Source organism: Schistocerca gregaria, chromosome X, assembly GCF_023897955.1.
Source record: "Schistocerca gregaria isolate iqSchGreg1 chromosome X, iqSchGreg1.2, whole genome shotgun sequence".
NCBI lineage: Eukaryota > Metazoa > Arthropoda > Insecta > Orthoptera > Acrididae > Schistocerca > Schistocerca gregaria.
In genome coordinates, this window is record NC_064931.1 from 671,365,219 (window position 1) to 671,381,278 (window position 16,060).

Here is a 16,060-nt window from a genome sequence, read left to right on the forward strand (position 1 = left end):
ATCATTCCATTTTAAATCACTCCTAATGCGTACTCCCAGATAATTTATGGAATTAACTGCTTCCAGTTGCTGACCTGCTATTTTGTAGCTAAATGATAAGGGACCTATCTTTCTATGTATTCGCATCACATTACACTTGTCTACATTGAGATTCAATTGCCATTCCGTGCACCATGCGTCAATTCGCTGCAGATCCTCCTGCATTTCAGTACAATTTTCCATTGTTGCAACCTCTCGATACACCACAGCATCATCTGCAAAAAGCCTCAGTGAACTTCCGATGTCATCCACCAGGTCATTTATGTATACTGTGAACAGCAACGGTCCTATGACACTCCCCTGCGGCACACCTGAAATCACTCTTACTTCGGAAAACTTCTCTCCATTGAGAATGACATGCTGCGTTCTGTTATCTAGGATCTCCTCAATCCAGTCACACAATTGATCTGATAGTCCGTATGCTCTTACTTTGTTCATTAAACGACTGTGGGGAACTGTGTCAAACGCCTTGCGGAAGTCAAGAAACACGGCATCTACCTGTGAACCCGTGTCTAAGGCCATCTGAGTCTCGTGGACGAATAGCGCGAGCTGGGTTTCACACGACCGTCTTTTTCGAAACCCATTCTGATTCCTACAGAGTAGATTTCTAGCCTCCAGAAAAGACATTATACTCGAACATAATACGTGTTCCAAAATTCTACAACTGATCGACGTTAGAGATATAGGTCTATAGTTCTGCACATCTGTTCGACGTCCCTTCTTGAAAACGGGGATGACCTGTGCCCTTTTCCAATCCTTTGGAACGCTTCGCTCTACTAGATACCTACGGTACACCGCTGCAAGAAGGGGGGCAAGTTCCTTCGCGTACTCTGTGTAAAATCGAACTGGTATTCCATCAGGACCAGCGGCCTTTCCTCTTTTGAGCGATTTTAATTGTTTCTCTATCCCTCTGTCGTCTACTTCGATATCTACCATTTTGTCAACTGTGCGACAATCTAGAGAGGGAAGCACAGTGCAGTCTTCCTCTGTGAAACAGCTTTGGAAGACGACATTTAGTAATTCGGCCTTTAGTCTGTCATCCTCTGTTTCAGTACCATTTTGGTCACAGAGTGTCTGGACATTTTGTTTTGATCCACCTACCGCTTTGACATAGGACCAAAATTTCTTAGGATTTTCTGCCAAGTCAGTACATAGAACTTTGCTTTCGAATTCATTGAAAGCCTCTCGCATAGCCCTCCTCACACTGCATTTCGCTTCGCGTAATTTTTGTTTGTCTGCAAGGCTATGGCTATGTTTATGTTTGCTGTGAAGTTCCCTTTGCTTCCGCAGCAGTTTTCTAACTCGGTTTCAGAGATTCGACAGGCATTAGACAGCTCCATTCGCACAATCAACAGAACAGGCTCTGCTAACGTTATATTATGCCTTCCACATCGCTGGCAACGGATTCTACACAACGTTGGTGAATATTTTGAAGCACAGCAACAGGTTCAAACATGTAACTCTTTTGTATCGGCTGTCAATAAATACACTCCTGGAAATGGAAAAAAGAACACATTGACACCGGTGTGTCAGACCCACCATACTTGCTCCGGACACTGCGAGAGGGCTGTACAAGCAATGATCACACGCACGGCACAGCGGACACACAAGGAACCGCGGTGTTGGCCGTCGAATGGCGCTAGCTGCGCAGCATTTGTGCACCGCCGCCGTCAGTGTCAGCCAGTTTGCCGTGGCATACGGAGCTCCATCGCAGTCTTTAACACTGGTAGCATGCCGCGACAGCGTGGACGTGAACCGTATGTGCAGTTGACGGACTTTGAGCGAGGGCGTATAGTGGGCATGCGGGAGGCCGGGTGGACGTACCGCCGAATTGCTCAACACGTGGGGCGTGAGATCTCCACAGTACATCGATTTGTCGCCAGTGGTCGGCGGAAGGTGCACGTGCCCGTCGACCTGGGACCGGACCGCAGCGACGCACGGATGCACGCCAAGACCGGAGGATCCTACGCAGTGCCGTAGGGGACCGCACCGCCACTTCCCAGCAAATTAGGGACACTGTTGCTCCTGGGGTATCGGCGAGGACCATTCGCAACCGTCTCCATCAAGCTGGGCTACGGTCCCGCACACCGTTAGGCCGTCTTCCGCTCACGCCCCAACATCGTGCAGCCCGCCTCCAGTGGTGTCGCGACAGGCGTGAATGGAGGGACGAATGGAGACGTGTCGTCTTCAGCGATGAGAGTCGCTTCTGCCTTGGTGCCAATGATGGTCGTATGCGTGTTTGGCGCCGTGCAGGTGAGCGCCACAATCAGGACTGGATACGACCGAGGCACACAGGGCCAACACCCGGCATCATGGTGTGGGGAGCGATCTCCTACACTGACCGTACACCTCTGGTGATCGTCGAGGGGACACTGAATAGTGCACGGTACATCCAAACCGTCATCGAACCCATCGTTCTACCATTCCTAGACCGGCAAGGGAACTTGGTGTTCCAACAGGACAATGCACGTCCGCATGTATCCCGTGCCACCCAACGTGCTCTAGAAGGTGTAAGTCAACTACCCTGGCCAGCAAGATCTCCGGATCTGTCCCCCATTGAGCATGTTTGGGACTGGATGAAGCGTCGTCTCACGCGGTCTGCACGTCCAGCACGAACGCTGGTCCAACTGAGGCGCCAGGTGGAAATGGCATGGCAAGCCGTTCCACAGGACTACATCCAGCATCTCTACGATCGTCTCCATGGGAGAATAGCAGCCTGCATTGCTGTGAAAGGTGGATATACACTGTACTAGTGCCGACCTTGTGCATGCTCTGTTGCCTGTGTCTATGTGCCTGTGGTTCTGTCAGTGTGATCATGTGATGTATCTGACCCCAGGAATGTGTCAATAAAGTTTCCCCTTCCTGGGACAATGAATTCACGGTGTTCTTATTTCAATTTCCAGGAGTGTATATTTGACTAATGTAGTGTCACGTGACAGGACACAGGACAGAGGATAGTGGACAAAGGTCGTGGTCTTTTGATCGTTGTCCGTCGCTGCGGTAAAGTCGGTGCGGCTAAGAGCCGCCGACATAGTATCACGTGGCCATCAGTTTGTTTTGTGGATGTGATTCAGTAAAATAAAAACGTTTTCATTCTAAACTGTTGTCGGTGTACATCATTTGTGAACGATCGTGATTTAGACAAATACTTGAATTCATTCACATTCATTGACTGCTGTACTTAGGCTGGCTATTTACTCAGTATAGGGCGCGAATGCAACTGTGCACAACCGAACACCTTTTGCAGACGAGTCATGATAAAAGGTTGTGTACAAGCCCGAGTGAAGCTGCGGGACGCAAAAGAAGGATTGAAAATATCTAGATTATTCCTTCGCGTGTAGTGTAGTTTCGGGTCATGCCTCCGATGAGACATTATTTCCAAGCGCAACGGAGCTTGATCGCACGGACCACTCCGTATCACGTGAGGTCGGTCACACCTTGCTGCCTCCGACGGCGTTCAACTGCTACGAAAACTCTACATCCACAATTCTTCTCTCAGCTTCAATTCAGTACACCATTGATCTGAGGATGGAAAACTTATGAAATTCTAAAACTGCACATTAATACCTTGTATTTTTATACTTCTGAGAATACTCTGATTCTGTCACTAATATCTGGCCAGAAATTGTTTTTAATAATTTCCAGAGTCAGTTGAGTAATTACACTCCAATAGTACACAAAAAAATTTCAGGTCAGTATAGAGATAGCTGTTAAATAACTGCGTTATGTGATCATTGCAAAATGTTAATAAATCTTTCTTTGAATTTAATTAATTTGAAAGGGTCCAACGGGAATCAGCCTTTAATATTCGTTACGTAAGAAAATTTCTTGAGTTATTTTGTGTAAATGCGTATTGTATACCGTCACGATCCTATCCGCTAACTTGTTCCGTTCAGCCGTGCAGTGGGTTGCAATGGGACGGAAGAAACCAATACAACGTCTGACTAGAGATAACTAACCTCTTTCACCACGGGGAGAGTCACAGTCAAAGAGATACTGCTAATTTGTTGAGTATGCACAGAAGTGTGGTTGGGGATATTAAAAGATGATTTGAGATTAACGATTCCATACAGTCTGTCCCTCAAAACGGACAGCAAAGTGAGCTAATCGAAAGAGAAGCGTGATTAATCATGACAAACATTATGCGTAATCTTCGATTAATTGCTCTTAAGACTGCAATCCATCTGCTGTAAGACTGTGGTAAGCAAGTAAGTGAATCATAAGTCCAGAGGATTATAAGAGAATAAGGATACAACGAGAAAAGAGCAACAAAGAAATAACGTCAAAAATTGAACTGCAGCAAAAGGTACCAGTTCGCAATGAACCACATTAACAAAGGGACAGAATGGTAAAATGATGTTATGCTTGCTGATGAGAGCAAATCCAACTTCTTTTCAACAGATGGAGAAACTATAGTGTCGCAAAAGTCTAATCATGAGTTGCAGGCTTAACATTTGCAACCTAGAATAAAACATGGATGCGAAGTTCTTTCGTATGGTGCTGTGTTTCGTCATCTGGTGTGGAAGACAGCACGTTAAAAAAGGAGGGGCACCTCAGCTACCAGATGGAAACTATTCAGAAGATTGCTGAGAAGTTGGAGATTAGATCTATATTCAAACTTTTCTAAGACAATGACCTGAAAGGGCATATCACACCCTGTAAAAGAATGACTTCTTTATAACAGCCTCGGAATTATTCAGACCCCATTTCAGTATGCACACTTTAACCTCATAGAGAACGGACAATCTCGATATGAAGAGAACTACAATTAACTGGAAATAACAACTGGAAAATACACTGAAGGCAGGATTTTTGCATATACCTCTAAAAACAGTGGTACCATGCAAGAGCGTTTTCAAAGAGGTTGTAAAGCAGCGGGGATATCCTTCAAAGTTCTGAGCTCGAACATTACTCCTGTAGTCAAGAACCATTTTATTTTGACAGTATAAATGTCTAGCTTATTGCTTGCTGCTCGGCTTGCGTAGGCTGTATGGTCTGCACAAATCTTCTTGTTTATCTTTAATCGAGTGTTTATGTTTTTCACAAATGGTAACACCTACTACACTTTTCATGCTAATTTAGACCCTAGAAGTATGATATTTTCGAAATGTACTTATGACTAAAATGCGATTCTGGTAGCTGGAGTCCAAAGTTTTTGTTAATCATGCTTTTTGTATTCTTGCGGTGATATTTCCATGGAAACTTTATTCCTTAACACATATTTCTCTATATGTAACCGAGAGGAGAAAAGCGAATTTCATAGATCTGGCTTTAATAACTTTTTAATACAACGAAATATTTTCTTAATAATTTTCAAACCGTATTTCACCCCCTTTGGGAATGAAGTGAAACACATATTCTTTTTTTATTTCTAGCAGAGAAGCCAAATACAACTTTTCATAGATTTAGATTTGAAAATTTTTTCGTAATAAAATAGTTCCATAAAATCTTTCATCACCTATTTCACTCACGTAGGGGGGTTGAAAAGTCTACAAGTGCTATTTTACTTCGTTAGTGGTTGAATTTTCAAATATGCTGAAACACAAATGGTTTTTGTATCTGATTGAGATACCAAACACCAATTTCCGTAGTTATGAGTGGTATTTAAAACAGTTCCTTCTAAAACGATGCCTACAGTAAAAGATCAACACCCTGTCCAAATTTCAACTTTTATCCTTCGCAGATTGAGGAGAGCGATGATGAGTCAGTGAATACGTTTTGCCCTATATCACCCTCTCAGGGGTTGAATATCGAAAAATAGTGAAATGTGTATATTTCATTACCAACCAAGAAGCCAAATTCAATATTTCGTAGATTTAGCTTTAAAAATCCTCACATAATGAAATAGTTTCATAAAACATTTCATCCCCTTTTCCACCCTCTGAAGGGATGAATTTCCAAAAACACTAATAACGATTTATTTCCAAAAACCTTTTGCCCACTATTACACCATCATAAGCGTTAAATTTCTGAAACCGCACACATGTTTCTTTATTTCTGACTGTGAAACCAAATACCAGTTTTTGTAGGTCTAGCTTCAAAATCGCCTGAATAGCGATATAGCACCAAAAAACTTTTCATCCCTTATTTCACCTCTTTATAAGTGGTATTTCGAACAATCCTTTTTTTAAACAGTGCCTACAGCAGAAGATCTACACCATGTACACATTTCAACTTTCTATCCTTAGCAGCTTGGGGAGGGCGATGATCAGTCAGTGGCTCAGTCTTGCCCTATATCACTCTTTTCGGGACGGAATATCCAAAAACAGTGAAATGCGTATATTTCATTTCAAACCGAGAAGTCAAATTGAAAATTTAGTAGATTAAGCTTTAAAAATGTTTCCATGATGAAATAATTTCATAAAACATTTCATCCCCTTTTTCACGCTCTTAAGAGATGAGTTTCCAAAAACACTGATATGCGAGGAGTCAAATACCTATTTTCATAGTTGTAGCTTTAAAACTAGTTTAGTAATTCTCTAATAATGATTTATTTCCAAAAAGCTTTTGCCCAATGTTACACCATTATAGGGGTTAAATTTCCGAAGCTGCTGAAACACATGTTTCTTTATTTCTGACTGCGAAGCCAAATACCAGTTCTCGTAGGTCTAGCTTCAAAATCGCCTGAAGAGGAGGTTTACTATCTTTTGGTTTAAAAAAAAGATTTTTTTAAATTGCACTTTTGGATGCATAAAAGTGCTTAGAATCCAGCCCTGACACAGTTTTTTCGAATACGGAACGGAAATATTTGTTATTCGCGGTGGAACAAAAAAATGCACCTGCCTGAAAGCAGCCTTTTTCATGCACGAGTTTCTTTCTTTCGGAAGACTACACAAAATTGAAATCAAAGTTAGAACGCATGTGTTTGGAAGTAAGCCCCCCAAGCATTTGCATTCTGGTGCGAAAAATGTGGAGATTGCGACTTTCCTAGCAGTGAGCAGCTTCATCGAAGGGTTTACAGCAATTCTGAAGACCATGACAACGATGGACGCCACCCTGGGACTCTATTCGACGCGTTTGCCAAGCATTCGGACGACTACCGGATTCAAGCGGCCGAAAACCGCTTGCCATCAGCCGTACGAGCAGCTCTGGAACAACGCAGGATGGCCCAGATCGAGCAGAACGCCCTCTATGAGGAAGACAAAGGACTTTTTAATGGACTCGGAATAGCACATTGAACGTACGTTGTATAATACTGCATTTATATGTAGTCAAAACTTCAAACCTGTTTTTCTCGAAATGATTTTTTTTTTATCGCGGTATGGTAACTTCAAATCTACTGAAGCGATTGGCATGATTCCTTGTTTGCGACGAAGCTTACTAAATTGTCTATGAATTGTACCACTTTTGTTGTACTACTTTTATTCCGATCCATCAACTATAAATATTTTTACTTGGCCGACGAAGTCGGAAAAACAAAGAAACAAAACCCTATTTTTTTTCAAATGGCCGCCATCTTGTTTCCTAAGATCCAAATACCTTAAGCGAGGCACAAAGGCTAAATAATCGTATATATTTCGCTAATGTTAATTCAATTTTGATATCAAACGAGCCGGCTGCCCCCTGACATACTGCGCTTGGAGGTCTACACCGAAACTTTGTTTCGTTCCGACGCCACTTCCGCCTTTGCTCATCCACATTTCCTGTCGAAAAAATTCCAGTTTATAGAGGAAATATCAATAAACATTGTGACCAAATTTGACATTGATATCAATAACAAATCCCGAGAAAAAAACTCTCAAAGAACATGCTTTTTCGGGCCAAAGATAGTAAACGTCCCCTTAGTAGCGATATAGTTCCAAAAAGCCTTTCATCCCTTTTTCATCTCTTTATGAGTGGTATTTCGAACAATCCCTTTTTAAACAGTGCCTAAAGCAAAAGATCTAAACGCTGCCCAAATTTCAACTTCCTATCCTTAGCAATTCGGGGAGGGCGGTGATGAGTCGCTGGATCAGTCTTGCCCTATATCACCCTTTTAGGGATTGAATTTCCAAAAAAGAGAAATGCTTATATTTAATTTCCAAGCGAAAAGCCAAATTAAAAATTTCATAGATTTAGCTTTAAAAATCCCCACGTAATGAAATAGCTCCATAAAAAATTTCATCCCCTTTTCCACCCTCTTAAGGGATGAAATACCAGAAACACTGATACGCGAGAATTCAAATAACTATTCTCATAGATGTAGCTGTAAAAATACTTCAGTAGCTTTCTAATAATGATTTATTTTTTAAAAAAATTGCCCACTATCACACCACCACCATAGGGATTAAATTTACGAAACTGCTGAAACACATGTTTCTTTATTTCTGACAGCGGAACCCAATACCTTTTTTCGTTGGTCTAGCTACAAAATCGCTTTAATAGCGATATAGTTAAAAAAAACTTTCATCCCTTATATCAGCCCTGTATGAGTGGTATTTCGAACATCCCCTTCTTATACGATGTCTATAGTAGACAATCAACATCCTGTCCAAATTTCAGCTTTCATCCTTAGCAGTTTGGGGAGGGCGATGGTGAGTCAGTGCATCAGTCTTGCCCTTGCCCTTTAGGGACTGAATTTCCGAAAACAGTGGAATGCGTATATTTCATTTCCAACCGAGAAGCCAAATTCAAAATCTCGTGGATTTAGCTTTAATAATGTTTTCATAATAAAATAGTTTCATAAAACATTTCATTCCCTTTTCCACGCTCTTACGGGATGAATTTACAAAAGCACCGATATGCAAGGCGTCAAATGCCTGTTTTAACAGTTGTAGCTTTAAAAATGGTTTAGAACCTCTCTAATAATGATTTATTTCCAAATGAACCTTTTGCCCACTATTACACCACCATATGAGTTTAATTTCCGAAACTGCTGAAACACATGTTCTCTGTTTCTAACAGCGAAACCAAATACCATTTTTCGTTGGCCTAGCTTCAAAATCAGCTTAATAGCGGCATAGTTCCAAAAAAACCGTTCATCCCCTATTTCACCTCTTTATGAGTGGTAATTCGAACAATCCCTTTTTATACAGTGCCTGCACTAAAAGATTTGCACGCTGTCCACATTTCAACTTTCTATCCTTAGCAGTTTGGTGAGGGCGACGATGAGTCAGTGGATCAGTGTTACCCTACATCACTCTTTTAGGGACTGAATGTCCAAAAAATTTTAATGCTTCTATCTCATTTCCAAGCAAGAAACCAAATTCAAAATTTCATAGATTTAGCTTTAGAAATGCTCACATAATGAAATAGTTTCATAAAACACTTCATCCCCTTTCCACCCTCTTCAGGGATTAATTTTCCGCCGGCCGCGGTGGTCTCGCGGTTCTAGGCGCGCAGTCCGGAACCGTATGACTGCTACGGTCGCAGGTTCGAATCCTGCCTCGGGCATGGATGTGTGTGATGTCCTTAGGTTAGTTAGGTTTAAGTAGTTCTAAGTTCTAGGGGACTAATGACCACAGCAGTTGAGCCCCATAGTGCTCAGAGCCATTTGAACCATTTGATTAATTTCCAAAAACACTGATATCCAAGAAGTCAAATACCTATTTTCATAGTTGTAGCATTGAAAATACTTTTGTAGCGCTCTAATAATGATTTATTTCCAAATAAACTTTATGCCCATTATTACAACACCATAGGGGTTAAATTTCCGAAACTGCTGAAACACGTTTCTTTATTTCTGACTGCGAAACAAAATACCAGATTTCGTAGGTCTAGATTCAAAATCGGCTTAAAACCAATATAGTTCCAAGATACCTTTCATTCCTTATTTCATTTTTTTATGAGTGGTATTTCGAACAATCCCTCTTCAGACAGTGCCTACAGTAAAAGATCTACACCCTGTCCATATTTCATCTGTGTATCCTTACCAGTTTGTGGAGGGCGACAATGAGTCAGTGGATCAATCTTACCCTAATCAGCCATTTAGGGTCTGAATTACCAAAAAAGGAAAATGCTTGTATTTCATTTCCAACCGAGAAGCCAAATTCCAAATTTCATAGATTTAGCTTCAAAAATGCTAACATAATGAAATAATTTCATAAAATACCTCATTTCCTTTTCCATCCTATTAAGGGATGAACTCCAAAAACGTGATATCCGAGAAGTCAAAAACCTATTCTCATAGTTGTAGCCTTGAAAATACTTTAGTAGTTCTCTAATAACGATTTATTTCCAAATAAACGTTATGCCCACTATTACACCACCATAGTGGTTAAATTTCCGAATCTGCTGAAACACATGTTTCTTTATTTCTAACCCCAGAACCAAATGCCAGTCTTTGTAGGTCTAGCTCCGAATTCTCTGTAATACCGATACAGTTTCAAAAAACCATTCCATTATTTCACTGGGTATGAGTAGTATTTCACTGGGTACGAGTAGTATTTCGAACAACCCCTTCTTAAACGATGCCTACAGTTGATCAACGCCGTGTCCAAATTCCATCTTCCATCCTTAGCAGTTTGGGGAGGGTGATGGTGAGTCAGTGGATTAGTGTTGCCCTACTTTTATTGAGTGGATTTTCAAAAAAAAAAAAAAAAAGTTGAAATGTTTACATTTCATTTCCAACCGAGAAGCCAAATTGAAATTTCATAGTTTTAGCTATAAAAGTTCTAACATAATAAAACAGTTTCATAAAACACTTCATCTCCTTTTCCATTCTCCTAAGGGATGAAGTTCCAAAAAAAAAAAAAAAAAAAAAACATTGATATCCGAGAAGTCAAATACCTACACTCATAGTTGTAGCTTTGACAATACTTCAATAGCTCTCTAATAATGTTTCATTTCCAAGAAAACCATTTGCCCACTATTACAACACCAAAGAGGTTAAATTTCCGAAACTGCTGAAACACGTTTCTTTATTTCTGACCGGTAAACCCAATACCAGTTTTCATAGGTCTAGCTTCAAAATCTCCTTAATAGCGATGTAATTCCAAAAAACCTCTCATCCCTTATTTCACCCCTGTATGAGTGGGTATGAGTGGTATTTCGAACAACCCCTTCTTAAACGATACATAAAGTAGAAGATCAACACCTTGTCCATATTCCATCTTCCATCCTTAGCAGTTTTGGGAGGGCGATGGTGAGTCAGTGGATCAGTTTTGCCTACCTGCTAGGGACTGAATTGCCAAAAAAGTGAAATGTTTATATTTCATTTCCAACCGAGAAGCCAAATTCAAAATTTCATAGATTTAGCTTTAAAGAAATAGTTTCATAAAACATTTCATTCCGTTTTCCTCCCTCTTAATGAATGATTTTCCGAAAACACTCATATCCGAGAAGTCAATAACCTATTTTCATAGATGTAGCTTTAAGGAAACTCTAGTAGCTCTCTAATAATGATTTATCTCAAAATAAACATTTTGCCCACTACTACACCAATATAGGGGTCAAATTTCCGAAACTGCTGAAACACGTTTCTTTATTTTTTACTGGGAAAAAATAATACTAGTTTTCGTAGGACTACCTTCACAATCTCCTTAACAGCGATAGAGTTCCAAAAAACCTATCATCTCTTACTTCAGCTCTTTATGAGTGGTATTTCGAAAAATAACTTTTCAAACAGTGCCTACAGTAAGAGATCTACAGCCTGTCCACATGGCGACTTTCTATCCTTAACAGTTTGGGGAGGGCGACAATGAGTCAGTGGATCAGTCTTCCCCTATATTATCGTTTTAGGGATTGAATTTACAAAAAAGTGAAATGCTTATATTTCATTTCCAACCGAGAATTCAAATTCAGAAGTTAATAGATTTACCTTTGAAAATGCTCACATTATGAAATAGTATCGTATAACACTTCATCTCCTTTTCCATACTCTTAATGGATAATTTTCCAAAAACACTGATATCCGAGAAGTCAAATACCTATTATAATAGTTGTAGCTTAGAAATACTTAAGTAGCTCTCTAATAACGATTTATTTCCAAATAAACCTTTTGTCCACTATTACGTCACCATAGGGGTTATATTTCGGAAACTGATGAAACACCTGTTTCTTTATTTATAACCACAGAACCAAATACCAGTTTTCGTAGGTCTAGCTTCAAAATCGCCTTAATAGCTACATACTTCCAGAAAACCTTTCATCCCTTCTTTCACCCCTGTATGAGTGGTGTTTCGAACAACTCCTTCTTAAGCGATGCCTACAGTAGAAGATCAACATCCTGTCCAAATTCCAATTGCCATCCTTAGCAGTTTTGGGAGGGCGATGGTGAGTCAGTATATCAGTCTTGCCCTACTTTTACAAACTGAATTTCCAAAAAAGTGAAATGTTTATATTTCATTTCCAACCGAGAAGCCAAATTCAAAATTTCATTGATTTAGCTTTAGAAATGCTCACATAATGAAATAGTATCATAAAACTTTTCATCCCCTTTTCCATCCTCGTAAGGGATTAATTTCCAAAAACACTGATATCCGAGAAGTCAAATACCTATTGTGATAGTTGTAGCTTTGAAAATATTTTAGTAGCTCTCTAATAATGATTTATCTTGAAATAAACTTTATTCTCACTATTACACCACCACAGCGGTTAAATTTACTATAATGCAGAAATACATGTTTCTTTATTTCTGACCACAGAACCAAATACCAGTTTTCGTAGGTCTAGCTCCAAAGTCGCCTGAATAGCGATATAGTTCCAAAAAACCTTTCAGCCCTTATTTCGCCTTTTTAAGTGGTATTTCGAATAACTCGCTTCTTAAACGATGCCTACATTAAACGATAAACACCCCATCCAAATCTGAAGTTTCTATCCTTAGTAGTTTGGGATGAGCGATGATCAGTCAGTGAGCCAGTCTTACTCTATATAGCCCTCTTACGGATGGAATTTCGAAAAATTCCTCCTTAAACTGTCACCTACGGTATAAGAACAACAGTCTCTCCAAATTTCAATGTTCGATTCTTTGCGATTTGGGCTGGGCGGTCGATCAGGACATTAAAGTATTATTTCAGTAAATACTGTCTTATTTACTTAAAAACTGTATGCCGTTGTTCAAATTTTTTAAGGGAATGCATTTTTCATTTATTGATATTTCATTTGTGTGTTGTAAGTCTATGTGAAACAGGGAAGTAATCGAATACTAACGGCATGCTCTGTAATTTTATGTTTCTTTGTGAATACACAATCTGACGAATTATTATGCGGTACTGAATAATTTGCTGACTGTGTTTCTTTGTACGTACTCCCATTGCCAAATTTCCATGCTTCCCTGGTATTGCTGAAATGCTACTTTTGTATGACACGAGATTGAACCTAGACACATACCATTTGGAAGTCAAAGGTTCAGAATTAGTAAAGTTTTGGGGAGGTATATGTTACAGACCATTTTTGTTTCATTAAAATAAACCTTTGTCGTAAAATTATCATGATAAGTAGCAATTCATGTGTATTAGTATTGTGCATATTTTCGTTGCGTTCCTCTGCTGTTTTATTGCACATTACCGAGGAACATTAGAGAAAAATGAATATTAAACAATACTTTATCATTATCTACAACACTCTTGATGGCATTCGTGTAGTTTTTCGATTCTACGCTTCTATATGCCTTTGATTTGGGGTTAAATAAATCGCCAAGCCAAATTTGAAGCGCATTTTCATCCGTGAAACAGTGTTCTCGAAGGTTGTTCGATAGTACACGAAAGAGGTAAACAGCTGAGGGTGAATCATCAGGATGAGTGCGTCAACTTCCCAAGCAAGATGGTAAATTAATTCAGCAAAGTGCTGGCGGTGGTTATTGTTCAGTAGTAATACTCGATTTAGCCTTTTTGGTAGTTTTTCTTTTATTAAAGCCAACAGCCACTCTGGTAGTTGGCAACAAATGTCAACTGCGATGGCCACACCCTACGGAAGTATTTCGTAAAACACAACACTATCTTTGCGCCACTTTGTGCCTGCAAACTGACCTTTGTTTGAGGGAAACGTATTCGTTAGGGCTCAGCCACCACTTACATTTTATAAGTTAACGCAAAGGCACCGCATCTTGTCACCAACAGCGATATTTAGTGTGAATACTCCGTGTTGTTCACGAGCCAACCGATAACGTTCAAGCAAAAGTGCAAATATGGCAATCCATAGGTTTTTGTTGTTTTGAACAAGCGCATGCACTACCATACACCGCACTTTACAGCCTAAGCTATTGAAAATAAATGTCTCATCAAGGTTAAATGGTTGCTGTTCATCAAAACTGTCATACGTCGGGTAAAATGTCGTCAACCATCGTCGATTAGTGTTCATCTAATTGTTTCAGAACGACTGTCCATGAAACAAGAAAACTATTTTCTGATGAGATATTTCCGATGGCGCTGTTCCATGGCACAAAAGTTTCGGAATGCCTCTTGCTACCAACACTCTGCTATTAAAATGTTAGCTTTTTCCTAGTTGAAACTCCATTTCCTGATGTCCGTAACTGCATTTCAAAATACAAAAATCAATATCTACCCGCAAGAACAATACCAGAGCTTCAAATAACAATAGTAATTGATAAGTGCGCTCGTAACAACCTTCACGCAACAGCATCAAACAACGACGATACGAATTTACGCACCAACATAATTTTTCAGATGAATTTAACGGCGACGGTACAGTACATACTTTAATAGTCCTCATGCTGAATGCAGCATGAGCAGTTGTTACATCGCTGTGCACGGTGGTCACTTGGTTTATCGTAGACATTTCACGTTGAAACTCACGTTACAAAAACAAATATTTTTACGCGCAAAGCGAGAGCAGCTACATGCACTGTAGATCATAGGCGTAGGTGCGATCACTTACCTGGGCGGGCACCGGCTGCGACGAACCGGCTCGTGGTCTTCCGACGCCTGGAAGTCATACTCCCGAGCAGAAAGAGTTCTGAGTAACCACGGACTCCTTCACAGAAAGTGAAATAAATTATCATAGTAGTTCTATCTGGCAGATAATTTTACCAACTAGAATAAATGCAGTTTAAAATATTTACCGGTAAGAGAAGAGTGGCCTCAAGCGCGTCCACAGCACGGGGAGTTGCGCACCAGGCACTAGACCACCAGACTACTACCACACAAAGCGGTGTAACAGCACGAGCAGACGACAAAGTCTCCTCCTGACACTGACGCATGCCACAGTGTTGCCAGTTTGGGCAGAGATCGATATTTGGATTTGAGGGTGGCTAATCGACTCGTAAAATTTATTTATGTTTATCGAATTAGAGCTAGATGATCTTAATTATTTTTATTTTCGTCTTTTAGAAATGGTGTTAGTGGCCTGTTCTGCTAAACAAAACTTTTAGCGTCATAGCGCCAACTCCTTGGCTATTTTAATGTCAATGAAATAAGCTCTGTTTTGGAGTTACGAGGTTTAAAATATTATGTTGGATGTCGATCTGGTTCCCTGATATAATGGTATGATCATGGGTTAAATTTTATTTCGCAGTACTGTTGATTTTTACCGCTAATAATACACCCATATAAACCCGTTCAACAGCAAGCAAATTAATTACACTCTGGCTAGGTATTTCTATGTTACTGAGTTTGGGCTGTCTTTGAATGACTCTGCGATCGACATGTCTTCATGCGATAGCTCGCAGAAACCTTCGATTATTAATCCAAGTTCGCATGAGCCAGTTACACTTTTCACTATAGTTTCACAGTCAGATTCGCCTTCGACCTCACTAGAGCTAATATTTTTTCTCGCAACTTCAAATACTCTACCTGTTGCAAGATCTAACCTAATAGTAGTGTAGAGTTCAAGGCTCAAAATAAAGATGGTAGCGAGCTTTCCCACTACTTTCAGATAGGAGAAGTCGGAGGTAACATTCCGTCCCCCTCTGCTCTCTGACTGGTTTAAGCACACTAATCCTAAGTACAAGCAAAAATATGAGGGAAAATCGGAAAATAGCACAACCCTAAAAGTGGAAATGGTAGAAAAATTGCTATAGTGTCCTCACAATGCCCTTCCTCTGCAGATTGAGCGTATAATCCTCGTACGCGTATTTACACCCAAGATGTCATGAGTTTGGGCCCTGACAACAGCAGTTATCCGAAAATTACCTAATTTTCACCAT